Source organism: Triticum aestivum, chromosome 6B (genome assembly GCF_018294505.1).
Source record: "Triticum aestivum cultivar Chinese Spring chromosome 6B, IWGSC CS RefSeq v2.1, whole genome shotgun sequence".
Lineage (NCBI taxonomy): Eukaryota > Viridiplantae > Streptophyta > Magnoliopsida > Poales > Poaceae > Triticum > Triticum aestivum.
This window is the reverse complement of record NC_057810.1, coordinates 547,899,821-547,913,032: the sequence shown is the minus strand read 5'-3', so window position 1 is coordinate 547,913,032 and position 13,212 is coordinate 547,899,821.

Sequence of the window (13,212 nt, the reverse complement as noted above, 5' to 3'; positions counted from 1 at the left end):
ATCATCCACGTAGACGTGGGCATTTCTGCCGAGTTGCTTGAGGAGGCACTTCTGCATGCAACGCTGAAAGGTGGTGCCGGCATTCCTCAGGCCGAACATCATGGTCAGGTAGCAGAAGGCACCAAACGGCGTGATGAAGGCGGTCTTCAGTCGGTCAGCCGGGTTCAGCTTGATCTGGTGATATCCAGAGTATGCATCCAAAAAACTCAATATCTCGCATCCGGTTGTGGAGTCTATCACCTGATCAATTCTTGGCAGGGCAAATGGGTCCTTGGGACAGGCTTTATTGAGGCTTGTGTAGTCGATACACATCCTCCACTGCTTGTTCTTCTTCAGCACCAGTACTGGGTTCGCTAGCCACTCTGGAAAAAACACTTCCATAATGAAGCCGGCTGCTAGGAGCCGGGCTATCTCTTCTCCAACAACTCTTCTCTTCTCTTCTGACAGGCGGCACAAGGGCTGCCTGACGGGCTTCACATCAGATCGGACATGTAATTTGTGCTCGGCGAATTCCGTCGGTACACCAGGCATGTCTTTAGGGGACCATGCGAAGATGTCTCGATTCTCACGGAGGAAATCAACGAGCTCGCCTTCCTATTTACTGTCAAGGTTTGTGCCCATGACAGCGTACCTCTCTGGGTGCTCCGGATCCAAAGGTATCTTCTTCGTTTCTCTAGCCGGCTTGAATGATCCTTCTGCTTCCGACTCCTTGGGGTCGGGCGACATCTCGGGCTGCTTGCCGGCCATCGCCATAACCCGATCGAGAAGCCGCTTCTCAACAGCGATCACCAAGGACTCGGCCAGCCGACTGCTTTCGTCCGCGCAAGCGGACGACTTTCTGTAATCGCCGGCCACGGTCAGAATTCCCTTGGAACTCGGCATCTTCATCTTGAGGTAGGCGTAGTGGGGGACTGCCATGAACTTGGCCAAAGCTGGTCGGCCAAGCAACGCATGGTACGGGCTTTCAAGGTCCACCACCTCAAACCAAATTGGCTCTCGGCGGAAATGATCTTTGTCCCCAAAGAGGACGTCTATCAGAATCTTGTCGATTGGTGAGCAGGAAAGGACAGGAACGATGCCGTGGAACACAGTCCGGCTGCTCTGAAGCTGTCTTCGCTTGATTCCTAATTTCTCCATCGTATCCTTGTACAGGATGTTGATACTCCTGCCTCCGTCTATCAGTACTCGCGAGAAGTGAGCGGCCCGTCGGTCTGTGGCGAGCATGGCGCCTAAGACCAAGGCGTAGGAGCCTGGACTCGGCATCACCTCTGGGTGATCGGCTCTGCTCCAACTGATGGGCCTTTCGGACCAGTGCATGAATTCTGGAGTGCTTGACGCGACTGCATTCACCTCTTGCTGCTGTTGGCGCCTGCTGCGCCGATCGTCTACCACACTGGTGAACACCACATAGGCTCCATGCTCATCTGGGAACTCGTCTTGTATCGCGCCGACTGGCCTGACAGCCGGCTGCTGGGGCGGTTGTGGTGGAGGCGGCCCAGCAGGCGGGGGAGGGAGTGGGTCGTCTCCCTTGGCGATTCTGGTCAGCCAGTGGCATTTCCGGGTGGTGTGGTTTGACGGCTTCGCGCCGCTGTGGAACTTGCATGGGCCATCCAGGGTCTGCTCATAGGAGAAAGCCGGCAACCAGTTGGACTTGCCGCCCTTCTGCCGCTTCGCCGGAGGCGGTCCCTCCGGCTGTTGGTCTTCGACTGTCGCCACTTGCCAGCTATTGGAAGCCGGCTGCGGGGCCTTGCGCTTGTGGTTGTTCTGCTGTTGCCGCCGACTGGTGTCCACAACCGGAGTTCTCGGAGCCTGAGGGGCGACTTTGCCAGTCGCGCTGACTTGAATCTCTGCCTTCATGGAACAGTCAGCCGTGGCGTATTTGTCTGCTGTGATCAACAGTTCATCGAGGGTCTTCGGCTCATCGCAGAGAAGCTTGTGCTTGAGGAGGGTGCCTTCTCTGCACCCGGCAGTAAAGTATTCGATAGCCTGCACCTCGTGCACACCCTCACAGGAGTTCCGGAGCTCGCCCCAGCGCGTGAGGTAGTCGCGAGTGGATTCATTGGGGCCTTGCACGCACAAGGAGAGTTGGCGAGGCTTGGGAGGTCGCTTGTACGTGCTTGTGAAGTTGCGGACGAAGGCCTCGGTGAAGTCGACCCAGCTGTTGATGCTGCGAGGCTTCAGACTGTTCAACCATGTCCGGGCCGAGCCTTGGAGCATGAGCGGGACATATCTTACGGCAATACGCTTGTTGCCGTTCGCTATATTGACGGCTGTGGAGTAGTCGATCAGCCAGTCCTCCGGCTTCACGGTGCCGGTATATTTGGGCGTGTCTCGGGGGAGCGTGAACCCTTTGGGGAAGGGCTCATCTCGGATGTGGGGTCCAAAACAGGGAGGACCCAACTCGTCTTCTTCTTCCAGCACCAGGGATCGGTGGAGTCGGTCGATCCGGTGGCGGGCATCGTTTTCTCCGACTCCCTCTCGGCGGCCAAGACGGTCGCCGAGGGTCAGATGTTCCACGGGCGGCGGGGAGACTTGCCTTTCTCTGCGAGGAGGGGGAGGCAGATAGTCATCCTACCGTTCCACCGCCTTGGGGCGGCCGTCTTGGCCGCGCTCGATAGTGATGCGAGTCCGACTGTGGCTGACAGCCGGCTCCTTGTCCTTCTTTCCGCGGGCCCTGCCAGTCGGTGTCCGAGACGTCATGCCTTGGTCTCGGCGGCGTGGCGGGTCGTTGTTTTGTCGATGCGGCGCCTCTGTGCGGCAGCCGGCTTTGGTCTGCGCGGCAGCCGTGTCGAGGAGCTGCTGAACTCGCTCCGTCATCATGCGGCGCTCATCGCCCTCAAAGTTGTCGAGCTCGTCTGCCGCCGCCTTGGCGGCGCGGATGTTCTCCGCGGGCGTGGCGTACACAGGGCGATCAGCCCCGAACAGATTGGCGATTGCCACGCCGTGTTGTCGGACCGCACCTAGATGGCTAGGCCCAGTCGAAGCCGGCGAGCCGCCCACCGCGCGATCCATCTCGCGCTGGTAGGCCTCTGATAAGCGCCTCATGCTTGCCAACTTCTACGCGCCCTCCATAAGCTGGAGGCGGCGTGCCTCCAGCGTCTCGGCATCGGCGTCTCCTGGAATCGGCGCGGTGAGGTCTCGCAGAGCCGCGTCGAGCGGGTCGTGCGCTCCCTCACCGGAACGCTCGTCGTGATTGAGGACGAGAACTTCCGTGACGGTGCTTCCGCCGCTCCCCGCGCAAGGAAGCGGCTCGCCGTAGACCACCACGTTGGTGGGAAATGCATCGAGCGACACGGTGTTGGAGTTGACCAGCATCGGGTCGGTGGATCCTATGGACTCCAGGTCCACGGCAGGCTCGCCGGCGACGTGGAGTTGGTCGAGGAGACCCGCGAGGAGGCTCTCGGGGCCGCTCATGCCTGCGTCGGATGCAGGCTCATCGGAGAGGTGAACCTCACCGATAAGCTCGGCGAGGCAGCTAGCCACGCAGGCGATCTCAGCGCTGTGCAGCGCGTCGGTGCAAGCTCCATCAGGCGTGCCGGGCTGGCTGCGCTCGCCAGGGAGGAAAAGGGTTCCCGTCCAGAGCAGGTCTCCGGACGGTGGTGCACCTCGCCCCACGGTGGGCGCCAAATGTCGGGGGTTGGGTACGACATATGCCAAAGGATGGCTTATCATGGTGAGAGCGAGTATAATGTCGCTGGTGCCCGGAAGCGGGATGAGGCGAAGACATGCACGCCAGCGGAACTTACCCAGCTTCAGGGCTCTCCGAGGAGATAACACCCCTACTGCTGCTCTGCGGGGTCTCCACGTGGTCACTATGGCAAAGTGGTTACAATGGTGCTCATGGAGCGGTTTTTTGAGGTAGGAGAGGGCAAGGCTAGCTCTCTCCTTCCTATGCTCCAAGGTCTATCTCTATCTGGGTCCGAACCCTTTGCATGGGCTTCCTGGGGGGTTTATATAGGCCTACCCCCCAGGGGTACAATGGTAATCTGACTGGGCACGGGTCCCAGCCGTCTGTCTCTCTGGTCGTCGTCCTCTCCGCCAACTACTGGGGCCCACCGACTGGCGGGTCCCACGGACAGGCCTGATACTGTAGCGGTACTCCTGATGACGCTGGCTTGGTCATGTGGTCATCGCAACAGCGCCGCCGTCTGCGTGTGTTCACTGTCGCCATTCCCCATCTTGTCTGGTTAATGGCGTGCGGGGCCCGTGGGAGGGGTCGGCCGACTCCAGGGGGCCGACTCCCACGGGTCTGTCTTCTGGGCGCTCGTGCCGTCTTCTGTCTACCCACTGACAGGCGGCCCCGCCGTCCTTGGGTCGTACAGGCAGGCGTCATGGGCACAGTGCGCCGCCCACTATGGCTGAGGTCAGGGCAGGCATGGCAACAGTGCCGCGCCTCGCAGGAGATCTTTAGTGATACGGCTTACTGTAGCCATGCCGGCCCCTCGTAAGCAGGGGGGACGGCCACGCCGTGGCCGTACCCCGCCTCATCCTTCGAGATGAGGGTGGAGTCGCGGGCCGACTCTCCATAGCCGGCCTCTCTGGAAGTTGCCGGCCATGAGCTAACTTATCTTGGAGTCGCCGTCAGGGACTCGGCTTATCTTGGAGTCGTCATCTGGGACTCGGCTTATCTTGGAGTCACCGTCTGGGACTCGGCTTATCTTGGAGTCGCCGTCTGGGACTCCGCATAAGCGGCGCTACTTATCCCAATGTCTTGAAAGGTTCTGGGCCTCGGGTTTGCCTACCCGTGGCCCATTACTCCGACAACAAGTTCGTACAACGCTCAATTTTCTCTTACACTAAATGATGTAACACTTTTAGAAGCAATTTTATTGCCTTATTGCACCAATGACAACTTACTTGAAGGATCGTGCTCAATCCTTAGGTAGGTATGGTGGACTCTCAAAACAATATTTGGGCTTAAGGGTTTTTGGATGCACAAGTAGTATCTCTACTTGGTGCGGAATTTTTGGCTAGCAAAGATAGGGGGCAAGCACCACATGTTGAAGTATCTATGACAATATAACTTCTATGTGAATATGAACAAACATAAATCATTATGTGGCATATAATATTTTGATGGGTGCTCACAATCACAAAAGATAGTATATTTGCATGTGAAAGTTCTCTTCCTTATACTAATTATTCGTGAATTGCTCGTATGACCAATATTGTGATTGTCAAGCTTCAAAAGCTTTCACTCCTAAACCCAATGTGAAGTTACCACTAGGCATGATATGATTTCAACGTCATAACATTCAATTTATTCAACAATTTACTCAAAGGATATAAGTGAAGCACTAGAGCAATTCCACAGAGAAGAGCTTCGTTGACGGGATGTGAATGCCGATTACCTAGCCTCCTATTTGAGGACTCTATTTTATTTAAAAACTTTCAGGTCTAAGTATTTTTTTTAAACAGCAATCCAAATGAGAATAAAATGATATTTCAAGAGTAGCACAACTCATGTGAAGAAGCAAAAACTTAGTCTCAACCGATACTAACCGATAATTGTTGAAGAAGAAAGGTGGGATGCCTACCGGGGCATCCCCAAGCTTAGATGCTTGAGACTTACTGAAATATTAGCTTGGGATGCCTTGAGCAACCCCAAGCTTGAGATTTTGTGTCTCCTTAGTTCCTCTTATATCATGGTTTCCCTAAATCTCAAAAACTTCATCCACACAAAACTCAACAAGAACTCGTGAGATAAGTTAGTATAAATTAGTGCAAAACCTTATCATTCTCTAATGTAGCAAATCACTAAAATTATTATTAAAACTTGCATACTAAATGCCTCTGCATATTTAATACTCCTATCCTCAAATAGAATCATTAAACTAGCAAACATATGCAAACAATGCAAACATAACAGCAATCTGCCAAAACAGTACAGTCTGTAAAGAATGCAAGATTCATCATACTTACATAACTACAAAAATTATGAGAAAAATACTAAACTCTAGAAAATTTATCATATTTTATTTTTCAAAAAGTTTCAACAGTTTATCATATTCTGACTTTTCTAGGGAATTTTTGCAACATCGATAAACTTTCTGTTTTCAAACAGCAACAAGTATACTTGCAAAATAAGCATGGCAAAGGCTATCATTGCCACTTTTATTGCAATAATAGATGCAAAACATTATTATAAATGACATCAATCAGATCCTAGAAAAACAAAATGACGCTCCAAGCAAAACACATATCATGTGACAAATCAAAACATAGCTCCAAGTGAGGATACCGATAATGTAGGAGACAAAAGAGGGGATGCCATCCGGGGCATCCCCAAGCTTAGTTGCTTGGATCTTCCTTGAATATTACCTTGGGGTGCCTTGGACATCCCTAATCTAAGTGTTTTGTCAATCATTAGTCTCCTCATATCGACATCTCACCCAAAACTTGAAAACTTCAATCACACAAAACTTAACGGAACTTTGTGAGATAGGTTAGTATGATAAAGAGCAAACCATTTCACTTTTGGTACTGTCAAAGACAAGATTAATAATTGCTTAAACACAATTCCTACTATATCATATAATTTACACAATTTATATTGAGCAATATAAGCCATAGAAACAAGGAAACAAGCAAACTATGCATTGAAAACACTGTCAAAAATAGAACAGTCTGTAGTAATCTGTACTCAAACCAAACGTATGCTACTCCAAAAATTATGAAAAAATTATGAACATGTGAAAAATTTTCGTATTAATCTTCTTAAAAAAGAATCAACTCAAAATCACCCTTCTGTTAAAAATTAGAGCTGTTTTCGTGAGCGCAAGAGTTTCTGTTTTTCAGCAAGATCAAATCAACTATCACCCAACATGATCCCAAAGGCTTTACTTGGCACTTTATTGAAACGAAAGCAATAAAACATGATTACTAAAGTAGCATAATCATGTGAACACACAAAAACATTAGGTAAAAGTGTTGGGTTGTCTCCCAACAAGCGCTTTTTCTTTAATGCCTTTTAGCTAGGCATGATGATTTCAATGATGCTCGCATAAAAGATAAGAACTGAAACACAAAGAGAGCATCATGAAGCATATGACTAGCACATTTAAGTCTAACCCCCTTACTATGCATAGGGATTTTGTGAGCAAACAACTTATGGGAACAAGAATCAACTAGCATAGGAAGGCAAAACAAGCACAACTTCAAGATTTTCAACACATAGAGAGGAAACTTGATATTATTGCAATTCCTACAAGCATAAGTTCCTCCCCCATAATAATTTTAAGTAGCATCATGAAGAAATTCAACAATATAACTGTCACATAAAGCATTATTTTCATGATGCATAATCATAGAAATTTTGTTACTCTCCACATAAGCAAATTTATTATCATCAATAGTAGTGGGAGCAAACTCAACAAAATAATTATCATGTGATTGAGAATTAAAAGCATGATGACAAGTTTCATGGTTATCATTATTCTTTAAAGCATACATGTCATCACCATATTCATCATAGATAGCAACTTTGTTATCATAGTCAATTGAAGCCTCATCTAAAATGGTGGATTCATCACTAAATAAAGTCATGACCTCTCCAAATCCACTTTCATCATTATAATCGTCATAAATAGAAGGCATGCAATCATTATAACAAATTTGAACATCAAATCTTGGGGGACTAAAAATATCATCTTCATCAAACATAGCATCCCCAAGCTTATGGCTTTGCATATCATTAGCATCATGGATATTCAAAGAATTCATACTAACAACATTCCCATCATGCTCATCATTCATGCCAATCATTTTACTAAATTCTTCTTCTATCAATTGAGCACAATTTTCCGAACCATCATTTTCAAGAAAGACATTATAAAGACAAATAATATGATGCAACCTCAATTCCATTTTTTTGTAGTTTTGTTTTATGAACCAAACTAGTGATAAACAAGAAACTAAAAGAATCAATTGCAAGATCTAAAGATATACCTTCAAGCACTCACCTCCCCGGCAACAGCGCCAGAAAAGAGCTTGATGTCTACTATGCAACTTTATTCTTGTAGACACGTGTTAGGCTTCCAAGCGCAGAGTTTTGTAGGACAATAGCAATTTTCCTTCAAGTGGATTACTTAAGGTTTATCAATCTGTGAGAGGTGTAGGATGAAGATGGTCTCTCTCAAACGACCCTGCAACCAAATACAAGAAATCTCTTGTGTCCCCAACACAACCAATACAATAGAAAATTGTATAGGTGCACTAGTTCGGCGAAGAGATGGTGATAAAAGTGTAATATGGATGGTAGAAATATATTTTTATAATCTGAATAAATAAAAACAGCAAGGTAGCAAATAGTAAACAGGCACAAAAACGGTGTTGCAATGCTTAAAAATGAGGCCTAGGGTCCGTACTTTCGCTGGTGCAACCTCTCAACAATTCTAACATAGTTGGATCATATGATTATCCATCAAAGTGCAATAAAGAATCACTCCCGAGTTCCTATTGGCGGAGAACAAAAGATAGGAATTGTTTGTAGGTCACAAAACCACCTCAAAGCTATTCTTTCCTTTCGATCTATTCAAGAGTTCGTGCTAAAATAACACAAAGCTATTTTTCTGTTCGATCTATCCTAGAGTTCGTACTAGAATAACACCAAAGAAAATTCATATTCATAATACTCAATCCACACAAAGAACTATAAAGAGACCCCAAAGTTTCCGTCGGAGAAAAATGTGCATCAACCCCTATGCATAGATTACCCAAATATCACCGCGAGAATCCGCGAGTTGAATGCCATAACACATATCAAGTGAATCAATAATATACCTCATTGTCACCTCAAGTATTCATATTGCAAGACATATATCATGTGTTCTCATCTCTGAATATTCAATCCGACAAGACAAACTTTGAGGGGTAAAGATTCAATTCATCATAACAAGAGTATAGAGGGGAGAAACACCATATGATCCAACTATATTAACAAAGCCCATGATATAGATTATGAGAGAGAGAGAGAGATCAAACACATAGCTACTGGTACAAACCCTCAGCCCCGAGGGTGGACTACTCCCTCCTCATTGTGGTGGCCACCGGGATGATGAAGATGGCCATCAGAGATGATTCCCCCTCCGGGAGGGTGCCGGAACGGGGTCTAGATTGGTTTTCATGGATAGAGAGACCTTGCGGCAGCAGAACTTCTGATCTAGGTTGACCCCGAAGGGTTTCAAAATATTTGGGAATTTATAGTGCAAAGAGGGGGTGCGGGAGGCCAACGAGGTGGGCACAACCCACCTATGCACGCCAGGGGGCCCTGGCGCGCCCTGGTGGGTTGTGCCCCTCTCGGGGCACCCCCCAGGTGCAGCTCAGGCCCATTGGGTTCCTTTTGGTCCAGAAAAAATATCTGTAAAGTTTTGTTGCGTTTGGACTCCGTTTGATATTGATTTCCTGCGATGTAAAAAACAAGCAAAAAACAGCAACTGGCACTGGACACTGGGTCTAGGGTAGTCCCAAAAAATGATATAATGTTGCTATAAAATGATTGTAAAACACCCAAGAATGATAAAATAACAGCATGAATACTTCATAAATTATAAATACATTGGAGACGTATCACTATACGTGTTCGATCTCGGTCTTTACAGGTTCGGTCTTTGGTCTTTAGCTTTTATGCTCGGTCTAAGATGCAGGGGTTGTTAGGTTCCTAGCCACACTTTCCCACACCTTAAGTAGACAAGATTAACTAGGTTAAATGGGTTTATGGGTTTGGCCACACCTAAGGCAATTTTTTAATGAAAAATAAGCCCATGTGTCTAAACGTAGGGGTTGTTAGGCAAAATGTCTAAGGCAAGCCAAACATAGGGGTTCTTAGATGTAGGGGTTTTTAGCTTCCTAGCCACACTTTGTCACACCTTAAGTAGACAAGTTTTTATCCTCGGTCTTAGACGTAGGGGCTGTTAGGAAAAATCCCTAAGGCAAGCCAAAGTGTGGCTAAACATTTGAGCACCCAAGGTAAGTAAGACAAATGTGACAACCTATGGCAAACTTAGTTACAAACACACGCATGACGTCTTTCTTGTGTGGCTGGTTGATGGATCAGGCACAAAAGTGGTGCGCGTGATGAGCGCGGGCCGATTCGTTGTCGAAGGACACCATGGCAATGGAACGGCATGCAACATGCTAGTAGACATGGAGAATCGGGGCAGCGGACTCCGGGATCATGGTGGATGCTAAATATTGTCTCCTTGGTGTGGAGTGGCAGCGGCCAAATTCACACAGTATCACAGGCAACCTCCTAATATCCGTCGCTCCGGCCTAGCATTGAGTACTAACTAGTGCAATTGTCGAAAGGTCCTCATGAAGATGGTGATTGGAGCACTGTTTCATTTCTAGGGTGAAAACCCTTGTTCTAGCCTTCAATGGCTGGACTCAGAAACGAGGGTCGACACCTTGTTGATAAAGGAAATATGCCCTAGAGGCAATAATAAGTTATTATTTATTTCCTTATTTCATGATAAATGTTTATTATTCATGCTAGAATTGTATTAACCGGAAACTTAGTACATGTGTGAATACATAGACAAAACATAATGTCCCTAGTATACCTCTACTTGACTAGCTCATTAATCAAAGATGGTTAAGTTTCCTAACCATAGACATGTGTTATCATTTGAATAACGGGATCACATCATTAGGAGAATGATGTGATGGACATGACCCATCCATTAGCTTAGCATTATGATCGTTATAGTTTCATTGCTACTGCTTTCTTCATGACTTATACATGTTCCTCAGACAATGAGATTATGCAACTCCCGAATACCGGAGGAACACCTTGTGTGCTACCAAACGTCACAACATAACTGGATGATCATAAAGGTGCTCTACAAGTGTCTTTGAAGGTGTTTGTTGGGTTGGCATAGATCGAGATTAGGATTTGTCACTCCGTTTTTCGGAGAGGTATCTCTGGGCCCTCTCGGTAATGCTCATCACTATAAGTCTTGCAAGTAATGTGACTAATGAGTTAGTTGCAGGATGAAGTATTACGGAACGAGTAAAGAGACTTGACGGTAACGAGATTGAACTAGGTATGATGATACCAACGATCGAATCTCAAGCAAGTAACATACCGATGACAAAGGGAACAACGTATGTCGTTATGCGGTTTAACCGATAAAGGTCTTCGTATAATATGTGGGAGCCAATATGAGCATCCAGGTTCTGCTATTGGTTATTGACTAGAGATGAGTCTCGGTCATGTCTACATAGTTCTCGCACCCGTAGGGTCCGCACACTTAACATTGATGACGATATGTATTATGAGTTATGTGTTTTTGATGACCGAAGTTTGTTAGGAGTCCCGGATGAGATCACGGACGTGACAAGGAGTCTCGAAATGGTAGAGACATAAAGATTGATATATTGGACCATGTTATTCAGACACCAGAAGAGTTCCGGGAAGTTTCGGATAAAACCGGAGTGTCGGAGGGGTTACCGGAACCCCCTAGGGAACTGTTGGGTACACCTTCTATCACAGATCTGAAGGCAAGATATTCATTGCTAAGAATGGATCCTTTCTAGAGAAGGAATTTCTCCCGAAAGAAGTGAGTGGGAGGAAAGTAGAACTTGATGAGGTAATTGTACCTTCTCCCTTATTGGAAAGTAGTTCATCATAGAAATCAGTTCCAGTGATTCCTACACCAATTAGTGAGGAAGCTAATGATGATGATCATGAAACTTTGGATCAAGTTACTACCGAACCTCGTAGGTCTTCTAGAGTGAGATCCACACTAGAGTGGTACAGTAATCCAGTTTTGGAAGTCATGTTACTAGACCATGGTGAACCTACAAACTATGAGGAAGCGATGATGAGCCCAGATTCCGCGAAATGGCTTGAGGCCATGAAATCTGAGATGGGATCCATGTATGAGAACAAAGTGTGGACTTTGGTGGACTTGCCTGATGATCATCAAGCCATAGAAAATAAATGGATCTTCAAGAAGAAGACTGACGCTGACGGTAATGTTATTGTCTACAAAGTTCGACTTGTTGCGAAAGGTTTTTGACAAGTTCAAGGAGTTGACTACGATGAGACTTTCTCACCCGTAGCGATGCTTAAGTCTGTCCGAATCATGTTAGCAATTGCCGCATTTTATGATTATGAAATTTGGCAAATGGATGTCAAAACTGCATTCCTGAATGGATTACTGGAAGAAGAGTTGTATATGATGCAACCAGAAGGTTTTGTCGATCCAAAGGGTGCTAACAAAGTGTGCAAGCTCCAGCGATCCATTTATGGACTGGTGCAAGCCTCTCGGAGTTGGAATAAACACTTTGATAGTGTGATCAAAGCATATGGTTTTATATATACTTTTGGAGAAGCATGTATTTACAAGAAAGTGAGTGGGAGCTCTGTAGCATTTCTAATATTATATGTGGATGACATATTGTTGATTGGAAATGATATAGAATTTCTGGATAGCATAAAGGGATACCTGAATAAGAGTTTTTTAATGAAAGACCTCGGAGAAGCTGCTTACATTTTGGGCATCAAGATCTATAGAGATAGATCAACATGCTTAATTGGACTTTCACAAACACATACCTTGATAAAGTTTTGAAGAAGTTCAAATGGATCAGTCAAAGAAAGGGTTCTTGCCTGTGTTACAAGATGTGAAGTTGAGTCAGACTCAATGCCCGACCACTGCAGAAGATAGAGATAAAATGAAAGTCATTCCCTATGCTTCAGCCATAGGTTCTATCATGTATGCAATGCTATGTACCAGACCTGATGTGTGCCTTGCTATAAGCATAGCAGGGAGGTACCAAAGTAATCCCAGAGTGGAGCACCAGACAGCGGTCAAGAACATCCTGAAATACCTAAAAAGGACTAAGGGTATGTTTCTCGTTTATGGAGGTGACAAAGAGCTCGTCGTAAACGGTTACGTCGATGCAAGCTTTGACACTGATCCGGATGACTCTAAGTCACAATCAGGATACGTATTTTTATTAAATGGAGGAGCTGTCAGTTGGTGCAGTTCCAAGCAGAGCGTCATGGCGGGATCTACGTGTGAAGCGGAGTACATTGCTGCTTCGGAAGCAGCAAATGAAGGAGTTTGGATGAAGGAGTTCATATCCGATCTAGGTGTCATACCTAGTGCATCGGGTCCAGTGAAAATATTTTGTGACAATACTGGTGCAATTGCCTTGGCAAAGGAATCCAGATTTCACAAGAGAACCAAGCACATCAAGAGACGC